The sequence below is a fragment of the Canis lupus genome, chromosome 31 (assembly GCF_048164855.1).
Source record: "Canis lupus baileyi chromosome 31, mCanLup2.hap1, whole genome shotgun sequence".
NCBI lineage: Eukaryota > Metazoa > Chordata > Mammalia > Carnivora > Canidae > Canis > Canis lupus.
This window is the reverse complement of record NC_132868.1, coordinates 9,006,731-9,029,489: the sequence shown is the minus strand read 5'-3', so window position 1 is coordinate 9,029,489 and position 22,759 is coordinate 9,006,731. Positions and strand designations below refer to the sequence as shown.

At 43.5% G+C, this 22,759-nt stretch overlaps 1 long non-coding RNA gene across 2 annotated transcripts; it reads right to left on the bottom strand.

The window, feature by feature from the left end:
• Positions 1-1,033: 1,033 nt before the first annotated feature.
• Positions 1,034-22,322, bottom strand: LOC140621946 (uncharacterized). 2 transcript variants are annotated; one of them, XR_012021688.1, is made up of 9 exons: positions 22,194-22,322; positions 20,733-20,888; positions 18,105-18,201; positions 16,932-17,047; positions 16,276-16,331; positions 16,048-16,200; positions 15,588-15,700; positions 14,881-15,089; positions 1,034-1,127 (listed from the first exon to the last, which is right to left on the bottom strand). It is a non-coding gene; the product is annotated as an uncharacterized lncRNA (long non-coding RNA). The 2 variants fall into 2 exon arrangements; XR_012021689.1 differs by lacking the exons at positions 14,881-15,089; positions 15,588-15,700.
• Positions 22,323-22,759: the final 437 nt, after the last annotated feature.

Here is a 22,759-nt window from a genome sequence, read left to right as displayed (position 1 = left end):
CATGCCAAGGGATGTCATGAATCAATGACACAAGACATTAATCTCAGTCTACAAACTCAAGAGGTTAAGAAAAAACATTTGTTAAATGTCTCTTAAATCTAGTTACTTCCAACTCTAAGCCATTATCTCGATAGAGATGGAGGTCATACCATCGCAGTCATCATCAGGGCCCTTCCCTCTCTTGGTCACTCTGACTCCAGGAAACCATGCTTGGCCACAGCTTTAGGTGGCCTCTTTGTTTATTGGCTACAAGTCCACAATGGTTAGCATGAGGATATCCTTTGTTCCTGAGACACATCTTGAGACCTATGTCGTTTGGGGGCTTCCATGCCATATTGGGGACATGAGGTTATTGGAAAGTCTAGAAATCTCAGTGCATGTGGTTTTTGTTTTTTTTTTTTTAAGATTTTTTATTTATTTATTCATGATAGTCACACAGAGAGAGACAGAGAGGCAGAGACACAGGCAGAGGGAGAAGCAGGCTCCATGCACCGGGAGCCCGACGTGGGATTCGATCCCGGGTTTCCAGGATCGCGCCCTGGGCCAAAGGCAGGCGCCAAACCGCTGCGCCACCCAGGGATCCCTGCATGTGGTTTTTGTAGCCAGAGTACAAGTGGTTACACTGGGAAGCAGGTCAAGAGACCCATAATGTACCACAATGGCTCTAAGATGTACCATCCTACTCCCTCCTCAGGCTGCTCAGCCCCAGAGAACCTGTCCCTCTCACCCCACATTTTCCTGTCTCCCACTTTACCCACAGTCCTCCATCCCCTCCCTCTGGGATTAGCAATGTTAAACCAGAGCTAACATTTTCACAACCAAAGCACCTACCAAGAATAGCTTTACTTTTTTTTTTTTTAATTTTCATTTATTTATGATAGTCACAGAGAGAGAGAGAGAGAGAGAGAGAGAGAGGCAGAGACACAGGCAGAGGGAGAAGCAGGCTCCATGCACCGGGAGCCCGACGTGGGATTCGATCCCGGGTCTCCAGGATCGCGCCCTGGGCCAAAGGCAGGCGCCAAACCGCTGCGCCACGCAAGGATCCCTTTTTTTTTTTTTTTTTGAATAGCTTTACTTTTAAAACTTCCCAGAGATGAGGAAAATATTAATATTCCATATTCCAATGCCTGAAAAAAAGAATGACAAAGCAGTTATGTTTCCATACTAATATGGTCTGAAGTGTCATTTCCTGCCATAGGGGAGATATTTTAGGTCAATCTGAGCAACAATTGAGTGACTAGAGTCAGCTGGACAGTTTCTAGTGCATGGAGATTTTGCAATTATGAAGGATTGCTTTACTAAAGGCATTTTTATTGCATCTCTTTTTTCTATTAATAACTATCCAAAACAATATATTTTCATGTTGCAAGTTTGCATGTACTGTCATTCTGATTTTGTAGTTGGACTGGGTACTGTGTAATAAAATACTTGAAATAGCATCTCTTCGGGATCCAAGACCCATCCCACATCTCCTCTCCTTCTCTGTGAAGCAAAAAAGGACACCCAATGATGACAACTCTGAGAGGTCAAGGTGCTTACTCTGGCCACAACACATGTCACAGTAAACCATTAACTGAGCCTAGGAATTCTGACTGCAGGTCAGTAAAACACATCTCTAATGACTTCTAAAATTCGGTGCAACCATTTGCCCTTTAGAACACTTGAGCACTTTGAGCACTTTCAAAACCAACCAGTTGATGGAAATTTTTTTAATGTATTGTTTAAAGAATCCTTATATACATACACACACGCATTTGCTCATAAGCTGTGGAGACACTTCCTCAGTTCCCAGTACAACACTGGCCACACAGTTGGCATTCAAAAAAAAAAAATCAATGCTTGAATAAGTAAATGAGTAGTAGCTCAAAGTTCTAGAAGCTCAAAGTTTTAGTTGTTTAAATATTAGATTTTTTTACCCAAAATGCCAGAACTGCAGAATTCACTGGGGAATACATATGTAAAAAAGTTCCCTAGAATATATAGAATTGTGTTTCTTTCTCCACCTACTCAAAATGTGTACCGAGCTTATTACCCAAATAAGAAGGTTAAAACCCAAATGAAATATTGTGTTCAGTCCAGACCAGACAGATTTACTCCTGAGTCTCCAAAGATCTCTTCAAAAATAGAGAAAAGGAAAAGCCAAATTCAAAAACAATTCAATCTATGTTCACCCTAAATGTTAATCAGTTGTTTGGCTTGGTTTGGAGAAGCCTATAGGAGGCTGAGCATTGCAAATAGTATGTGAATTATGAAGCCATATACTTATACATTCAACAGATCTTATTAAGCAGCTACCACGTGCGCAGCAGTGTCTTAGGCACTTGAATACATCAGCGAACACTTGGAATTCTTGCTTACGGAGCTCCTATCCTCTCAGGGTAAGATACAATATATGAGGAATTTATATGAAGCATTAGGAAGGTGGAAAAATGCAATGGAATAATGAAAAGTGTAAACATTTAACAGAGACCTCGGTATAATTTTAAGGAGGATGGTCAGAGTAGGCTTCACTGAGAAGGTAATGTTTAAGCAAACCCTTGAAAGAGGTTAGGGAATTAGACACATGGCTAAGGCTGACTCATAAAAAGGCATCATACATTAACATATGGAGAGAACTGCTTTGGACTATGAAATCATCTCTTGAGGAGAATTTTAGACTTCACCCCCTTAACAACCCAGAATAGGGGATATTCACTTCCATGAAAAGTTGATGAATAGTGATCCCCAAATATGCAGTGAATTGATTTCATTAATTTCTCCAGGGGAGCTTTTTAGAAAGACTTTTGGTACCTATACTGTGAAATTCAGAAGTATGGACATCAGTCCTGAAAATTGGCTTTTGTTTGTTTGTTTGTTTGCTTGTTTGTTTGTTTGTTTTTTAAAGTTGCTGATACAGAACAAGTTTGGAGGGCCACGAGACTTGATGACTTCTGAGGGCTCCTTCATATTGCATGGATCTCCTTCCTTAAAACTCAGTGGCTTCACACAGGGAAAGTTTACTTCTTGCTATTATCACATCCATGAAGTGTGAGCAGAGGGGTTCCATGCATTCAGGGACATGCACTCCTTCTATGAAATCTTACACCAACTTCTAGGGCCTTGTCCTCCCCTGCCTTCCCCTGGCCAGTGGGGAAAGGGATTCCTGGAGAAGGCACACCCCCATTTACTGACCTTGACCTGGATATTTCACATCTTACTTTGTCTCACAAAGTCATGTGGTCCCACTTAGATGCAAGATCTGAAAAATATAGTCTAGTTGTAGACTTAAAAAGAGGAGAACATGGATGCTGGTGAGTGCACAAGGAGAGCTCTAAGGAATGTCTCCTCCCAGTATTTGAGACCTGATTAATAGTACTAATCATCACCATCATCACTGTCATCATCATAATTTGCTAATACTTTTTAAAAATATTTATTTATTTATTCATGAGAGACACCCACAGAGAGAATGGCAGAGACATAGGCAGAGGGAGAAGCGGGCTCTTTGCAGAAGCCCAATGCAGGACTCGATCCTGGACCCTGGGATCATGACCTGAGCCAAAGGCAGCCACCCAACCGCTGAGCAATCCAGGTGTCCCCATTTGCTGATACTTACTGAGCATCATTATGCCAAGGCACTGTTCTAAGCCTAAAGGTCCGTTAATTAATTCAAACTACACAATAGCCCTATGAGGTAGATACATTTCTAATTTCAATTTCCAAATGAGGAAACAGGCACTGAGACATGGCCAGAGGTGGTAAGCTGGAGGATGAAGTTCATGTTCACAATGCCATTCCACGGAGTGATCTCTGATACTTCCCTGGGTTCCCTCTGAAAGTCTCAATACTATCCATTTAACTCAACTTCCTGTGAATTGACTGTCAGCAGAAAACAACATTTGTGTTAACTTAGGAGATGGAACAAGAAAAACAAGGAATAAACAGAAAATAAATAGGAAGGTTAGAACAAAAACAGAGAAATATCATAGAAAAGAGCATGCAATCACAAGCCGGTATGTGAAAAGATTATTAAGATAGGCCACTGGCAAACTGATCCAGTGCAAAAAGCAAAAGATGCAAAAGTAAAACAAGAACAAAAAGGGGAACATGATCATAGATAAAATGGAGCTTTAAAATAATAATAATAACAACATAAGAAGAGTGTCAATCTCAGTACTTATGCAGTGATAAACTTGAAAACCTAGTCATGCAGTAAAAACTTAATTCAAATAGATGCATTCCTAGAAATATACAAAATGCCAATTGGCACAAGAAAAAATAGATATCTTACATAAATCCGTAAATTTTAAGCAAATTGACTTCTCTTTTAAAAAAATAAACATAGTGAACCAAAATAGGCTTAGCTTTCTTTCTAAGTGTGCTCCACCACACCTAGAAACAGTTGTTGCAGAACAAATACAAACCTCTAAACATGCATATATTCACTCCAAAAATAAGGAGACCAACATAAGCAATAAAATGCATAGCCTCATTCACTCATAAATGTAGATATGAAGATCCTTAAATAAAATAGTGGCTAACCAAATCCAATAGTATATTAATGAAAATAAAACATCAGCAGGGGGAATTGATCCTAGGAATGCAAAAATGGTTCACTACTTTAAAAATTACTAATATAACATCAGTAGACTAAAAGAGAAAAAGAATCAAATGATTCCAATCAAGCAAAGAATAATTATAACTAGGTGCAAAAACTTACCAAATAAAAATCTAACACAAAACAAGAATAGAAAGGAAAAGGAAGAAAAATAAATAAATATAAGAATGGGGGGAAGGAAGAGATACAATTGTCATCATTTCAAGAAGCCATGAACATCTACCCAAAGAAGCCAACATAATCAACAATCTATTAGAAGAACAAATTAGAGTGTTCAGGAAGGTGGGCAGAACACAGAGTGAAACTAAAAAATTATGAAAAACGTAATACCATTCACAAACAACAACTTTACAAGGAGTCTAAGAAATATCTCAATCAACCATTAAGGCATTTAAAAAGACCTAGTAATAATAACCATAAGTTACTGGTGCAATCAAAGGCAAAAAAAGACAAAACAAAAACAAAAACAAGGAAAAAACAGAGAGGTCAGATGTGATAGTAATGGCCCTAATGAATCCTGGAGAAAGATTACTCAGTGGGATTGTTGGTAAACTTGTCTCAATATATGGTGAAAATAAAACTGGATCCCTACTTCACATCATACATGGACTAGGGACTCAAATGTGACAAGCAACACTAGCAAGTTACAAGAATGATGAAAAGTACTTTTTGATCTAGAGATGGAAAGGCTACTTGAATAAACCTGTGGCATCGCCTGTCTGTCCTTTCCTCTATGTTGTAGACAATTTCCTTGATTTCATCTAGTCATTCAACTGGAATTTTTATTTTAACAATTCATATGTTAGAGGAAAATATAGTTGAATATAGACTGTAGAGCTAGTTGCTATGGAAAGATTTCAACTCTGTGCCTCATCTTTAATAAATGAGGAGAGAAACCATACCTACTTCTGAAGATTGTCATGGGAATTAAATGACAATGGATAAATGGATGCAGAGAAACAAGCATATGTGCCCAGGACATAGTAAGCACTACGAAAATATTGTTATGTATTAATAATATTTTATACCCTAAAAGTGATTTTCTACTCTTGAGTATTTCTACTGTGAGACTTTGGTTTGTTTTTACAAGTATAATGTTTCCAGGAGGATTATAAGGGACTAATGAATGTCACTCTTTATTCCTTACCCACATTCTAAGCCATCTGGGAGAAAACATCGAGAAAAATGATAGATATGAAGATAGTGCTTTTTTAGCATTAAGGTGACATCGAAGACCATGGCTTCAGTCATGTTGCCAAGTGGTCTTCATCCCTAGCCTCAGAATTAGTGAGCTTCAGCTAGCTACCATCACTGGCAAGGTTGGACCACATGGAGCTCCCCCCGCAAAGACAGAACCTGTGCCCTGAGGGTGGCCCATGACTAAGAGAGGGGAGGACACAGGCCTCCAAGCATGAAAATCTGAAAGAAGATTTTTTCAGATTTCCATGTGGTCCTCAACCTCATCAACCTGAGGAGTTGCTCCTCTGCCCCCTGGATGGCTTAACACAGCTCACATTTGTTTTTCACTCCTTTGAACAACATCCAGTGCAAGTCAGGGCAACCATCCCGTGTAACTTACTTCTGCAGAGCCGCTGCTATCCTATAATTTCCCCACCTGGAACATGCATCTTCCACAGTGGACGTAGCAGAAGAGGGCACTGGAGCATCTTCCACCCAACTATTAAGTGCCTCAGCTCAGAAGTGACACACATTAATTCTACCTTAACCCAGTGGCAAGAATGAGGTATGTGGCATACAGTGGGTTGAAATTAGTGTCCCCAGGAACCTGTGATTTTGACCTTATTTGGAAAAAGTCTTTGTCTATTTACAATTTTTTTAAAATATTTATTTATTTAGGGAGAGAGAGAGAGAGAGAGAGAGCCTGAGCGGGGGTGCGGGGGGGCAGAGGGAGAAGGAGAGAGAGAATTCCAAGCAGACTCCCTGCTGAGCGTGGAGTCCTACTCAGGGCTGGAACTCACAACCTGAGAACATGACCTGAGCCTAAATCAAGAGTTGGATGCTCAGTCAGACTGAGCCACCCAGGTGCCCCCTTGGCCTATTTACAATTTTGATGAAAGTGGAGAAGGTTAGCAAACCCTTAGCTTGACTTTTCTTGGCTCATATAGTAGTTACACTTTTAATTATTTGAGGAATCTCCGTATTCTTTCTCATAGACGCTGCACAATCTGACGTTCCCACCAGCAGTGTACAATTTCTCTACATCCTTGACAATTTTTATCTTTTTTTGATAACAGCTATCTTAACATGTATGAGGTGACATTTTGTTGCAGTTTTGATTTGCATTTCCCTGATAGTGAGTGATGTTGAGCATCTTTTTGTTCACTATCCAGTCAGCTGTGTGTCTTTGGCAATCTGGTCAGGTCCTTTGCCCATTTTCAACATTGGATTTTTGGTTTTTATTTTTGTTTCACTATTGAATTGTAGGAATTCCTTGTATATTTTGGAAATTAATCCCTTATCACAAATATATTTTCTTCCATTCCATAGGTTGCCTTTTTACTCTGTTGTTTCTTTTGCTGTTCAGGAGCTTTTTAGATTAACATAGTTCCACTTGTCTAATTTTTCTTTTATTGCCTGTGCTTTTGGTGTCATATTCTAGGAGTTATTGCCAAGCCCACTGTCACGAAGCTTTTCCCCTATGTTTTCTCCTCGACAATTTTAATTTCAGGACATTCATTTACATCTTTAACTGTTTTGAAGTGAGTTTTCTTTTTATAAAGTAAAATAAGGATCCTATTTCATTCTTTCACATTAGATATCTAGTTTTCCCAACACCACTTTTTGAACAGACTGTTCTTTCCCCATTATGTATTCTTGGCACCCTGGTTGAAAAGCAGTTGACCGTATATGCATCATTTATTTCTGGACTCTATTCTGTTCCATTGGTCTTCTGGGCATATACCCAACAGAACTGAAATCTGAATCTCAAAGAGATATCTGTGCTCCCATGTTCATTGCAGCATTACTCACAATAGGCAGATATGGAAACAACCCAAATGTCCATTGACAGATGAATGGATAAAGAAAATGTGGTCTATACATGCAATGGGATATTATTCAGCCTTTAAAAAGGAAATTCTATCATTTGCAACAACATGGATGAACCTGAAAGACATCATGCTAAGTGAAACAAGCCAGGCACAGAGGAAAATACTGTGTGATTCCACTTAAATGAGATATCTAAAGCAGTCAAACTCATAGAAGCAGAGAATAGAATGGCAGTTATTAGGGACTGCAGGGAGAGGAAAGTGGGGAATTATTCAACTGGTATAAAATTTCAGTTAAACAAGATGAATACATTCTAGAGATCTCCTGTACACAGAGCAACTGTGGTCAACAGGGTTGTATTGTACACTTAAATATTTAAGAGAGTAGATCCCATGATAAGAGTTCTTACCACAAACAAGGGAGGAAGCACAAGGAAAATTTTGAAGGTTGATTGATATATATGTGATTTGTGTGTTGGTAACATGGGTGTTTATGTATTTCCAAACTCATCAAATTGTGTACATTTAATATGTTTAGTGTTTTGCGTCAATTTTGCCTCAAAAATGCTGCTAAAAATTTTGGAGGGGAGTCTTAAAATGAGTAGAAGTAGAGGGCAGTGATGGATATACCAGTGGGAGAGGAGGATCATTGTAATCAAGTTAGGATGAGATCATAGTGGACTAGAGTAAGCCCTAACTCAATCATTATTCCTAGAAGAAGAAGGAAATTTGGACACACACACACACACACACACCACCATGTGAAGACTCAGGCAGAAGTTGCAGTGATGTGACTACAAGTAAGGATGCCAAGTATCCCCAAGGATAGCCAGCAGCCACCAGTTGTACTACTTTGTGTTATTTCGTCTGGCACCCACAGGAAACCAATCCATAGCTCTGTGGCTCCGCTCAGCTTCAAGACCCTTAGATGGGTGACATGCATGGAATCAACCAGTTATCTCCAGCATTAGCCTTCTGTTGCACCCTGAGGCTACCTGTGCAATCCTGCCACTCTCCTTCTTCCTGGACTCACTGTGGTTTGCCAAAACTCCCCTTCACACCCATGGGTGCATGTCTGTGCAGCTTGGACGAATGTTCTAGGGTTCAAGCCAGTGGCAGCCACAAATGTAGCTCAACTCCACAGGAAGAAACAAAAGTGTCACAAAGGTACCATGAAAACTGCACAGCCAAATTAAACATGAATCACAGTCTTGTCATACACAGCACACACACACACACACACACACACACACACTCACCCACCTGACTTACCAACTGTCACACAGAGTTCAACTGCATTTACATAGGATGTGGCCATCATTTGGGTTCACAGCTCCCCTGAGCCAAGTTCAGCAAATACATCATGGGCTAGTGGCCCAAGCCAAAGGCTACAGCAAACAAGTCTGCAATTTGGTGCTTTGGGATTGCTGGGTGCACACCATTGCCATCCATTGATTCGTGCCTTGCTGCAGCAAACTGTTTTGAATTGATGCTTAGTATAAAGGCTTTTAAGACTGCAATCCATATTTCATTTCTTGCCATAAAATAATAATTTGAGAAATGCAGAGAAATACACTGTTAACAATTTAGCGTTTACTTTCAATAAATAGGAAGTGTTTTACAGGGAACTGCAGCCCATTATAGAAATCATAATTCATCCTCTATGCCAAGAAAATGTATTCTCAATCTCATTGCACCCTGTGCTCAGCTACAAAACCCAAAACTCCCTCTGCATTATAGATTCTCATTATGATAGGTTAACAAATCTAGGGTAAAAAGTCCTGTTGAACACAGCCTGCACATTTCAAATGAAGATGCCAAAACATGTCAGCCTTTCCTGCAGGGATGGCAAAACTGAAATCGCCCTTCATTTATGAGGCGACTGTAAAGGCTGAAATACAGATTATCATACATTCAAAATGATCCTGCCTGTGTGGTTGCCCGCTAATTTATGCATTCTGCAGTTCCCCCTGCAGCAAGCCTCTTTTCTTCCTCTGAACTTTTTAGAAAATACCAGTATTTGAATCTTGAAATGAGATTGCGTTTGAGCAACACTACAAATTCCTCACCTGTTAAGATCTTTTCCAGTGCACTTACAACATCCATTTATGATAATCTGCACCGATCTGTCATCATTCTAGAACTCGGACCTCATAAGATAAAAGGCTTCGATGTCATAAAGGCAGTAGCCTCATTCATCTTAGAGTTAAAGCAGCAACAAAAAGATATCAGGCGATGCAAATACAGTATTTCAATGAATTACAATTAGAGAGGAGGAATGAGTCAGCTGTTTATTTTGCTTGTTAAAGAAAAAAGGTTTTTTTCCTACATCCATGTAAAAAGTGCTGTTCAAATACCAGATGGTCATCAGCAGAAAAAAAAAATGTGAATTTTACCTTTAAATGTATCATTGCACCTGCAAAGAAATTCCTAGATAAAGTTACACTCCATATTAATGAAGGATCTAACGCATATGAATTCTCCTCCCTATTATGCTCCCAGAGCATACTTCGAGAAAGAAAAGAAAAATATATTTAAAAAAAACAGTGAACTCCCTATAAAGGAAAATAGTTATTTCATATTTCTTCACAGTGTAGAGATAAAAGGGGCAGAGTGAGAGAAGATGGAGGCAGTTGGACTTTATAATTCCCGAGGCAACATACACAGAGTATTCCCATACGGAGATACTACAGAGGAAATACCACTCGATTCATTGAATTCTCTTAAAAATGTGAAACCAAGGATGAGGCATTTTGTACATTCTCACTAAGGTCTGCACAAGTTAAATCAGCCTGTCCACTTTCTGCCTATCAAGGTTGAGATAGTGTAATGGTCCCCACCGGGATACAGAGGGTAACAATAGAAAGTAAGAAGTCAAGCAGCCATGGAATTTAGGGAGAGTCTAGGCCAGCTGGGGGACACTGGGATAAGACCTCTCACGTCTTGGGGGCACCGGGTGGCTCAGTGGTTGTGGTCTGCCTTTGGCGCAGGGTGTGATTCCGGGTCCTGGGATAGAGTCCCACGTCGGGTTCCCCACAGGGAGCCTGCTTCTCCCTCTGTCTATGTCTCTGCCTCTCTCTGAGTACCTCTCATGCATAAATAAATAAAATCTTTTTTAAAAAAAGGCCTCTCACTTCTTGATTTGGAGATAATCTTAAATGTGGCTGTCTTGTACACATATCCACCCTCCCCATACTCATCTTGCCTATATGGTGAGTTGAAATTATAGGACTCTAAGCAAACTTGTGCAAAGGGTACTTGCCCATGCTCATCAAAACTGAGTTCTTAATTCAAGGCTCAGTCAACATCAACAACATCAACATCCTAATGTTGACTTCAGCACATGAGACATAGCTGAGGATGCTGGAGGGACGTCTTGAACCCTATGGCCAAAAATCCATCTGGCTGCCAGGTACTGAGAGCGGTACATTCTGTGTGATTATAAAAGCAGAATAGCTATTGACAAGAGGAAATACAGGGAAGGGAGTTTCCGCTGACAATAAAGGAAGGAGCTTCCTGACACTTAGAGTCACTGAAAAGAAAGTGGGTTATTGGACGGGGCTCTCTGGCTCCAGGAGAGACATAAAGATACTGTTCCCATCTTCAGTGTGATATGAGTTCCAAGATCCTAGCAACCTATGGGGGAATTTCTGCCTGTTGATGAGGGCTGTGGGGGTTGTTAGGAATCCCAAGGTGTCCTGAATCAGACATTCGTTTATCAAGCTGGGTGCAGCAGCAAATAGAGCTAGCATGTCCACTGGCGACAAATGGCATCTCTTAGGTGAAGGAAAGAGAGCTTGACTTCAACATTTGGCTCTATCCGCACTTGCGTCATCACCCATAGATTTCTGATCGCTAAAGCAGGCCTTTTTGGAAGATGGTCAATGACCTCTGCCAGGTGGTTTAAAGAGTGCTGAGTGACTGAGCTGGAATTTCCCAGTGCTGAGTCAGAGCGGGAGGTAGACTACAGGAGACCCGCTGGAAACCGCAGCGGCCTTGGAGTTTGCCAGAGAGTTGGAATCCCCACTTCAGCCTCACTGTGCATAGCGCCTTAGGAAAGCCACTTGACCTCTGTGAGCCTCCTGTCCCCATTTACAAGTACTTTCTCACTCGGTTTGATTAAAAAATATCCCTGACACATATGAGGCACTCAATAAATTATAGCATTATAATCAGGTGAATGGAGGCTACTGTATATTGAATGTAATTGAAAATTTTTCCACAGAAAAACTTCTTCAGCACTTTCTAGGTGTCACTTGATTTAACATTGGCCTCTCATGCCAATCAGAGGGAAACCATTCACTCCCCACAGGGAGCAGATGCCCAGAGGTGATGTAGAAAAATACACTCCTTTCTCGAGTCTCATAGTCATATTTCTTTCAGATTTTGCTGACCAACTGAACCCCAAAACACTTGAAAACTCCACCATGGATGACTGGGTGGCTCCATGGTTGAGCCAGAGACCCAGGATAGAGTACCACATCCGTCTGCACTGGAGGAGCCTGCTTCTCCCTCTATGTCTCTGCCTCTCTCTCCCTATGTCTCTCATGAATAAATAAATAAAATCTTTAAAAAAAGAAAAAAGAAAACCCCATCATGATCTGGCCAGAGACCTCGGCCAGCATCATGATTTTTCCAGCAGCCTCACAAGAAGTGACAAGAAGCTGGCTCACCACCAGGTCCTCACTTGTATGTACACCCACCTTGCACGATTAGTCCAAGCCATGGTCAGCTCTGTGCAAAGAGCCACGAATATGTAGCTACCCACAATTAAAAGGGTTGATTCTTCAATAATCATGAAGTCTCCACAGTAAGTTCATTCAGTTACATGCCTTTGCTCTTGTGTATTATTTTTTTAAATAAACAAGCCTTATTTTTATGGGCAGTTTTAGGTTCACAGAACAGTTGTGTGGGAAGTATGAAGTTCCCATGGAGTCCCTGCCCTGACACTTGTATAACGCCCCCCACCCAACTATCAACATCCACACCAGAGCGATGGCATTTGTTGGAATGATGAACCTGCAGTGACTCACCACTACCCTCGGGGGGTCATAGTTTACATTGTGGTCTACTCTGGATGTTGTGCCTCTCGGGGTTTTCGCCATGTGTAATGATGCACATCCACCACTACAGGGCTGTTTCTGTGTGCCTCTTATTCCCCTGGCCCCCGGTACCCGGTAATCATTGTTTTTTATTGACTCAGAGTTGTGCCTTTTCCAGAATGTCATATAGTTGGAATCATGCTGTATGTGGCCTTTTCAGATTAGCTTCTTTCACTCAGTAGTATGCATTTAAGGCTCCTCCATGTCTTTTCATGGCTGAATAGCTCTTTTTTTTTTTTAGCACTGAATAATATTCCATTGTCTGGATATATTACAGTTTACTTATCCATTCACCTACTGAAGGCATCTTGCTTGTTTCCAAGTTTTGGCAATTATGAATAAAGCTGCTATAAACATTTGTGTGCAGGTTTTTGTGTGGACATAAATTTACAACTTCTTTGGGTGGATACCAAGGACCACGAATTCTGGAACATATGTTAAGAGTATGTTCAGTCTTGTAAGAAACTGCCAAACTGTCTTCCAAAGTGGATGCGCCATGCTGCATCGCCACCAGCAGTGAGTGAGAGTTCCCATTGCTCTACATCTTCGCCAGCATTTGGTGCTATCAGGGTTCTGGATGTTGGCCCTCCTAATAGGTGTGCAGTGGTATCTCATTGTTGCTCCATTTGCATTTTCCTGATGGTACACGATATGAAGCATCTTCTCACATGCTTGTTAGCCATCTGTGTATACTCTTTGGTGAGGGGTCTGTTCAAGTCTTTGGCCCATTTTTTAATCAGGCTGCTCATTTTCTTATTGTTCAATTTTATACGAGTTCTTTGTATACTTGGGATATATCATATGTGTCTTTTGCAAATATTTTCTTCTAATGTGTGGCTTGTCTCCTGATTCTCTTGACAGTTTCTTTCACAGAACGGATGTTTTAAGCTTTTCTCTTTAAGCAATACCGGCCCACTGGAAATTTTAAAATATGTCTTTCCTTTTCTACCTCGTAGCCTTGACTAGCCACAGGTTTCTGCTGCGACTTTTACTATGGAAGATGCTCCTGCCCCTTCCATCCATTCAGACGGTAGAAACAGCTCCGGGCCCGCCTGACAATGACCCCCTGAGATTTGCAAATACACCTTAAGTGGCTTTCTGCAGGTGCCCTGCCAACACCCAGCCCACATTTGTCTGGATCTGCAGGATCCAATGTCTGATGGGAACATGGCCTCCAGCTGTTAGACCATATCAGATGGAGAAAAAGAATAGTAGTGTGTCATTACCAGCACAGAGCCTCGGTGATTATGTCTGTCCTCTAAATGACAGCACTGATTAAATAGTAATTAATTCCTCAACAGGCTGAATTAAATAATCAAGTAAGCTGCAGGTAATGTAATTACAATAGTTATTTAACACTTAATGAAATAGTCCTATAAGTATTGATGTGGCAAGTCTTCCCTCTATCTTGAAGCAGCCCCATTACTACGGAATGATTTCCCTGTGAGGATCTAGGGACTCAAATGGCAGTTTATGATGCCCTCACGGAACTAAATCTTCAAGTGAAAAGAAGCCCAGTTTCTCACCCTCTGGCCCAGACTGTACTGTGCATTGGCACCAGCCTCGCCCTGCCAACCAGCAGTGGGACCGACCAACACCTGACAGCCCTCCAGGAATCCAAGACCCAAGTGACCAGAGGACAGAGAAAGGTTTTACCTGAATCTGCCTTTGACCAGTTCCCATTACTTCTCTTCTGGAACTCCCTGAAAGATGACTATCACCAGTGTGTTGGAGGAGCAGATTTTTTTTTTCATAGACATAGCTTCGACCCTCAGATTTGTTCATCCCGAAATGTCCTCACAGGAAGGTATAAACGTGTTCATAAGACCAGGGCAGCTTGAATGTGCCCCTACTGCTCAGAAGACTATTAATTACATGTTGACTGGATCTCAGCTTTTTAATCACATTCCCTGGTGACTCAGTATTATTAAACAAATAGATGGGCAAGACAATATTATAGCAATATTACTTGTTAATAAAGATAATCCCATATTCTTTCTACCTCCCTGGAAATATTTGATATTAATAAAGTCAAGACAACAGCTGAGGAGCATTCACACTTCCTGGGGTATTTTCTAGAGTTTGGTACTTGTGCTTCTGTATTTTAGCCAGAAGATAAACAAGTTCTCTTTCTCCACTCCCACCCCCCTGCCCAGCACCTCGTAACGCTGACCCTGAATAACAACACGCATCGGCAACGCAGTTTCTAACCCCGCCGTCTTATCGGAATATTCACTACGTGGCTGCGAGCAGCCGCCGAGCCGTCGTTGGGAGCGTTGCCATGGCAACAGAGCGCCGCAGAAGGCGAGGACGCGGACAGGCACCCCGCGCGGCGCGCCCCCGGATCTAAGGGCTCATTGAAAGGTTCTGTGCTCGGGTCACCTTGTAAACGAGAAATGTCCGTCAGAAACCCGCGGTCGGGACCGGCCCGCGGCGGCCCGGGAACTCCGCACCGCGGCAGGTGCAGGCCGCCCCAGCCCCGCCCCAGCCCCCCGCCCCCGCCGCTGCCCCAGCCCCAGCCCCGCCCCAGCCCCGCCCCAGCCCCAGCCCCAGCGCCAGCCCCAGCCCCAGCCCCGCCCCAGCCCCGCCCCCGCCGCCCCGCTCGGCCTTGGCTCAGCCTCGGATTGAACGGCCTGAATCTATTTTTTGCCAGTCGGGGCATAAAGCCGCGAACTGCGGTGATTGATTAGAGGCAGGCTGCTTTCCTCAGTGCCTGATTTAGATCTGATGGCGTTTGTAATTGAAACTGCTTTCAAAGCTCATGGGCTGGAAGGCGGGATGGGGGGGCAGTAGCTCAGGGTTCAGTAAGGGTAGGACCTCTCTAAACGCGGCGGGGACAAACCCTTCCCCTGGACATGAGTCGGGAGATGCCATCCTTACCGCGGGTTCCCCGGGCAGCGGACTCAGCCTCTCCAGCATACCCCGCAGCCGCAAGAACACGCAGTGACGATCTCGCCCCACGCGGCCCACTGCTGCCCACCGGCATTTCAGCTCTGTTACCCAGGTGCAGTGGCAGCCTGCTGTCATACCTGGCACTACGCCCCCCACGGAGCACTCACCCTCCACCCCCGCCCCAAGTAGTTCCACTACAGACAGAGAAGAGCCTGGATTTCTGCCCCAGAGCTGAGCTCTGACCCTGTAGAAGCCCATGGGACCCAGCAAGGAACAGAAAGGGAAGCTCCCAGAGACACAGAGGTGGCCACAGGGGAGGCCACAAGGTGGGCCACAGAAACCCACCACCTACACAGGAAATCCACAGCCAGGGTCAAGGCAGAGAACTTCACTGTGGCCTTCCTGCTCCCCCGAAAAGACCAAAGTGGGGAGCTCCAGGTCCACTCACCTCTCTTAGCACATGTGCCCTGGGATCTCCCTACGGCCTCTCAGAGCAAAGCAGGCCCACGTCTCAGGTCATCAGGGAGTGTTCAGTGGCACACAGGATCCCCAGGGACAGCCTGGTCTGTCTGCTCTGCTTCCTGATGGCCAGAGCTCCATCCTGAGAGATGGAAAAGACCACACAGCGTGGGGTCTGGACTGACTCACCTCTCGTCCCTGTGACCTGGAGCATTACCTCATCCTTCTGCACCTCTGTTTCGTTAGCCTACGAAGCAGCAGCAAGAGTACTTCCTTCATGAAGTCACCATGAGAACAGAATAAGATAATCTGTGTAAATGCTCAGAGAGATGCGTGGGGCACCATAAGGCCTCAGTTAACATTGGTGTGTGTTATGGGCTGAACCATGTCTCCCAAAAAGATATGTTAGGGTCCCAACCCCTAGTACTTCAGAATGTGATCGTATTTGGAGATGGGGTCTTTACAGAAGTAATCGAGTTAAGATGAAGTCATTAGGATGGGCTCCAAACCAATACAACCGGGGCCCTTATCAGAATGGAAAATTAGGACACGGAGGGAAGAAATGTGAAGACACTGGGAAAGCAACAGGTAAAGATGGAGGTGATGCTTCTGCAAGCCAAGGAGCACCAAAGACTGCCAGTGGACCCCCAGAAGCTGAGAGACAAGGAAGACTCCCCTGCAGATTTCAGAAGGTCATGGCTGTGCTAACGCCTTGATTTTACCGTTTGCCTCCAGAACTATGAGATAATAAATTTCTGTTGTTTAAGCCACCAGTTTGTGGTGCTTTGCTACAGAAGCCTTAGGAACTGATTCAGCGTGTTCATTAGAGTACAAGTTAATAATTCTAACCTGAGAAACTCCAAAATGCAGTACCTTCAAAAGGAAGTTCCTCATGAACCCATCATGCTGTCTCCAGCCGTGGGTGGAACCACTCTGCTTCAGGAGCTCTCATGGGAATCCAGGTCTGTTCCACCATGTGGCTCCATCACCTACATTTCAATCAGTGGGAAAGGATGGAAGAGGATCTGGGACACAGGATGTTGGGGCTTGGGAGTTCAGGAAGGACCACACCCAAAGGGGTAGGCCTCACTTCCCATCAGTGCAGGCTGTCATTCGGCCAACCCCTGGCAGCATGTGGGGTAGACAGTGGGGTCTCCAGTGTTCCCAGCTGTGCTTTTTTATTAATACTTTAGTGAGGAGCACCTTGGGGGACACAGTCAGTTAAGTGTCCGATCTTGGTTTTGGCTCAGGTCACAATCTCAGGGTCCTGGGACAGAGTCCCGAGTCGGGCTCCACACTCAGCGTGAATCTGCTTGAGAGTCTCTTTCTCCCTCTCCCTCTGCCCCTTCCCACTCATGCTGTCTCTCTCGCTCACTCACTAAAATAAATAAAATCTTTTTAAAAAAATACTATTTCATGAGTAGGAAACCTGATACTACATTTGATGAGAAAAGAATGCTAGGACTAGTTTGTGCCAAAACCAAGGGCCTAGGCATGTACCTCGTACCTCGTAATGGTTAAGGTTTGACAAAATCAGTCCATTCAGGAGAAGTGGTCTCCCTATAATAGCTGGACAGTCTCCCAAGAGAGACTCACCAGAGACACTCCCAACTGAGCCCATTGTAGCCGTCCTGCACTTCCAGGTTCTTTATTGGAGAAGTAAGCCTCCTAGCAACCAGGTTAATTGTTTCCTACAACCTCTAACAGCTGAACTGTCATATCTTCAGCTGCTACAAGGTTTGGGTCATCTATCTGGTGGCTTTCTCAGTACAAGTTTGACTAATAACTGTGATAAATAGGCAAGTGTTTCATGAATGATGTAAGCCTCTTTGTTAAAGATAGCCATTCATCATTAGCCATCTTAGAAATTGCAGGCAACCCATGAACCTTCTGAAATAACCTGAAATATAAAGATGCAACTATTTATCAATTAATTTAAACTCTAGTGAAAGTTTTGCATATACAGGGACTTTAGGATTTGGCTTCACGGATTGAATTTAGGCTACTCCACAAATGAATTCCGAGATCCGGGTTATATATACTCACAAAGCTGAGACTTTGTGAAGTTTTCTTGGCAGAAGGAAAGAATACATTAAAATCCGGACTTCTTATGTGTTTCCCAGAAGAAATCAGCAGTCAGTTTCTTCCACCATAAAATTAATCCAGAAAGTAAATGAATATAATATAAGAAATAATTCTGTTGGGGCATGCAGATACTTTACCGGCAACAATATCCAAGAAAGTTTTGGTCCTCTCATTCTGAGGCCCTTTGAAAACTATGTCAAATCTTATCTAATTGAATTTGAAACAGACCATAAAAGATTTCCAGGAAACTCTTGTGTGGTAATCAAAATGAAGATTTATAGCAATGGAAATACATTTGATTTTGAAAATGACTTTTGATACCCTTGTGTTAATGACCTTTAGGGAAATTCTTCTCAGGAGAAGTATTAGGTCATGGGTTATTCAATCAGGGAAGCAATGCTGAAGTAGGAAACTTGCAAATTAAAGATCACATCATTTGTCTTAAATCAATCAGCGACAAGAGTACAGGAACAAAGTCCCCAAAAGATAAAGCAGAAAATCAAGCCCTATTTGATTTGATTTATGTCACCCAGCTTCACAGTGCTGCAAATACCATGAGATCTTATTCCGGGGGTTCTATAGATGGATTAGTGGCCAGAGAAAAGAAGTGAGGGATTCCACAGAAGGAAGAGGAGGAAAAGAGAAGGAGAAGGAGGAAAAGGATGTAGCAGGGAAGGAGGGGGAGAAAATTCTTACATCAAAACTGTGAAATGCCTGAATGTATGTCCCCCCACCAAAATGTTTTAAAAATAGTCCAGTGACTTAGAGACTGGATGGAGGTCAGGACTGGAAACTGGCAGGAATGCCCTATGTTCCCGTGATTTGTTCCTAACAGCTCTCATCCTGGAAGTGGCACAGCAACCTGGACAGCTGGGCCAAAAGCAGAGCTGGTCACTTGCTCTCCCCATCTGCAGTGGCCTTGGGCTGAGGCCCACATGCCACCCAGAGACAGAGGGAGGGGGCTCCACTAGAAGCGATCAGAGGCTGCCCAGCCCAGAGCACCAAGGATGCAGGTTCCTCAGGTCCTGGAAGGACCAGTGCCTGACTTTGATGACACCATTCCCGGTCTGCCCCAGAATCCCTGCTCCAGCCTGCACCTGAGCAATGAAGCCACACAAGGAAACCCCCTGTAGACCGGAGGAGGCGTCCATCTCATGGTTTGTTCCACTTCTCTTCAAAGGGAGACATTGGATCTGGGGCTCAGCCCAGCTGGCAAGTTTTCTGGACTGGAAATTGTCAACTATTTGCAAGGACCATACGTAATCTAATATGTCTTGGTGTGGTGTAGAACAAATGGAGCGTGGCTCCCTGCAGGAGGGGGTCCATGCAGTAGGCTCTCCAGGAAGGTAACATCACGACTCTAGAGAAATCTGACATCTGGGAACCCAACCAATTAAAACACAGCTGATCAGGAGGTTACAGGCCACTCCCACCATCTCTATATCCTGAATATCATGAGGGCTGAGAGGTATTTTACAATAAGCATGGGTCACAGTTTCACAAGTAGCTACATTTACTGTGTAAATGTATGTGCATGAAGGTCCATGAAAACAGAAGAAAAACAGCTTAGGGGACATACTGGCCACCTCTATGAACTTTCCCCAAAACACTGCTCCTCCCATGGGTCCTGAGGGGGAAATCCAGAGTTCTGGGACAGAATCAAACTGATTGTTAGGACAGTATGAGTGCCTGAGTGGAGTTGTCCTTACAGAGAGTAGAATTAACTCTTGAGATAATGGCAAGAAGTTTCTGGAAAAGCAGCTGGCCACAGCAGCCAGGAAGCGGTCTGTTTAAGACACAGAAAGAGTGATTTGGACTGCGTCTCCATCATCTTCAGGATTTCCCAAAGATCAAGCAATCTTTTAATCTGTTCAATGAGGCCACTTGGGAGGAGAGGCTATGCATGGAGCTCTGGTAAAACATTTTCACTCCCCTCTATGCAGACACTTATGACAAGGCCAGTCCTCTCTCGCCCTTGGCCTCTCTCTGATACCTTAAAAGGATGAGGGATGAAGGAACAAACAGGATTAATGGAAACATTCAAGTCTGCTTTGGCCTTCATCTCAACTTTATTTATCTGGATAATCACATGTGCATGGAGCCAAAGAGGGGAGAGAGAGAGCTAGGCCTGGAGATGCATAGCTACCCTCCCAGTCCCAAAGACAGCATCTCAGAGGACAGGAGGTCTTCAACAACTATGATCCCAATTTTTGACACCCTCTCCTTCCTTCAGATGTTCCTGTGTCCTGAGCTAACCAAGGGGCCAATCCTTTTTCTTCAGCAATGAACTCAAACAGCCAGCCATCCCCTTGACACCCCCACTTGATGTAAATGCAAGTGTCTCAGACATGACACACTCCACCCCAAACCTGCTGCCCCTTGAGTACCCCCCCCCACCGTGCCCTGGAGCACATAGTCCTAGTTGCTTCAACAAAACATCTAATAATTATTCTTGATTTCTGTCTTTTTCCCACGTCCTACATCCCACCCTTAAGCAAATCCTATTAGCTCCATCTGCAAAACATAACCAAAGCCAACCTGCAACCTATCCCCACCCTCACCAGGAGTCCAACCTACAACATCTCTCACCCAGATTATCAGAATAGCATTGTACTTGGGCTCCTTGCTTGTATGGCACCCCTCTTCTCCACATCCTCATGGCAGTGTGGTCTTTAAGAAACACAAAGTAGATCATATTCCTTAGGCCCTCGTTCATAGAAATTCTGGGTCCAATGGAGCTGATCACTATAAAAATTCACATGATGATGATAAAAGATGCAGATTCTGGTGGCAACTTTAAGCATGGTAGCAACATACACACAAGCCCCCCCTCCCCCGACTCCCAAGTGAACCTTCCTGGCATAGACCTGACTTCTGAGCTCTGGACCCTCATGTCTAAGTGCTTGCTCAGCATCTTCACTTGGATATCTCAAGGCAATCTCAAACTAAACACATCACACACCAGATACTGAACTCATCACGTCCACCCCACTCCTCCCCCATGAGCACGGCCCCAAACATTGCTCTTCTCAGTGAAGAGCACCACCACCCACCAACTACACAAGCCATAGCCTAGGCATGGCCCTTGGCATCTCCCTCTCCTCTTCCAATATCAACTCAGCACCAATTCCTGTCTGTCTCAGCTGCCAGACACCTGTCAAATCAATCCACTGCTCACACACTTCACCATTCCACAAGAGTGTATCTTTCACCTAAATGGTCTTCCCAGGTCCAGTGTGGTTTCCCAGCCTATCTGTTCCCAGAGTGTGGGCATCTCAACAAGGGACCTTCCCCTACTCACAAGGAATTCCAGTTCTGGGCTACATGTTCTCAGTGCCATGTTTTACGCTTCTCCAAAGAGCACATCTAATCTATTCTTGTGTGTGATTGTCTGATTAGTGAGTGTCTCCTTACCAAAATGGGAGCTCCAAGATGGCAGGACCAACCCCAATTTCCCCTACCCTTGTATCCAAGAGTGCAAAGCAATATCTGTCTTAATGACTAATTTTTGAATAAATGTCTCTTCAGTGGCAACATATTTTCATAGAAAATCAAAAGTCTGAACCCAAGAATTCATGCTGCCCCTGGATGGCTAGCAGTTCAGTTGAGTAGATATTTTAGCACAGGTATTCCCTCCCCTTGTGAGAAGAGCTTTGGGCATCTGGCAAAATTCCCTGCTTGACTTAAACAGATGGACAGAATCAATGAAAACAGTGGTAATAAGAATTATTACTGGTACTATTCTGGAGCTTTTGAGTTCCCAAGGTGTTTACATATGTTCCTGAATGCTGCAAAGATGTCTGTGGGAAGTCACAGCCTCCAAGCCTACTTGACACAGATCTCCTCCCTAATCTATTTGTAATCTTGATTGGATGAGGAGTAGAAATGGCTCACAGAGTGCACTGAGATGACACATGTTCAACACACAGCCTCAGACAACCAGAGTGAACTGTAAGAGTTGTATGGTTCAGCAAAAGATGACACTACCCCCCAAAGATGGATTAGAAGTGGTCCAGAGATGGCAATTGCTTCTCCTTCACACATTCCTACCTGCCTGTCCATGGTCCCGAGTCCTATATCATTCCAGGTGTCACTGTCAGGACCCTCCTTCCATCGTTGCTTGAGCCCTGATCTCCTCCCCTTATAAATAGCCTCTGGAGAGAACATACATCACAGATGCATGTGCCTCAGGTCTGTGAGGAAATAATGCCAGTGGAGGCAATGTATTGCCAAGCAACAAGCTGCTGTGTGTTGTGAGCAATGACCAGCCCTCATGCAAACATTGTCACCTAGACAGAAGGGCTGATAATGAGGCCTATATCTTCAGCAAAGCCAGGAGAAGGGACCTTGTTCCACTGAAATGGGCCCCTGCCCACATGAGAGCTGCCTACTTCCCTTGCTACATTGTGCCTTGCATGCCTGATTTTGACCTTAGAGGGCTACAAATTAACCCTGCTGAATCCAAACAGCTTCTGCTTTTCTGATCCTTCTTTTTTAACTGTTTTGTTTTGCTTCCTTTTGCTTCCCCCAGAGAAACGGTGGTCTCGGTTTCATGTAGCAGATGCTCAAAGGTTTCATAGGAAATGGTCTTATAAAAAAAAAAAAAAAAAAAAAAA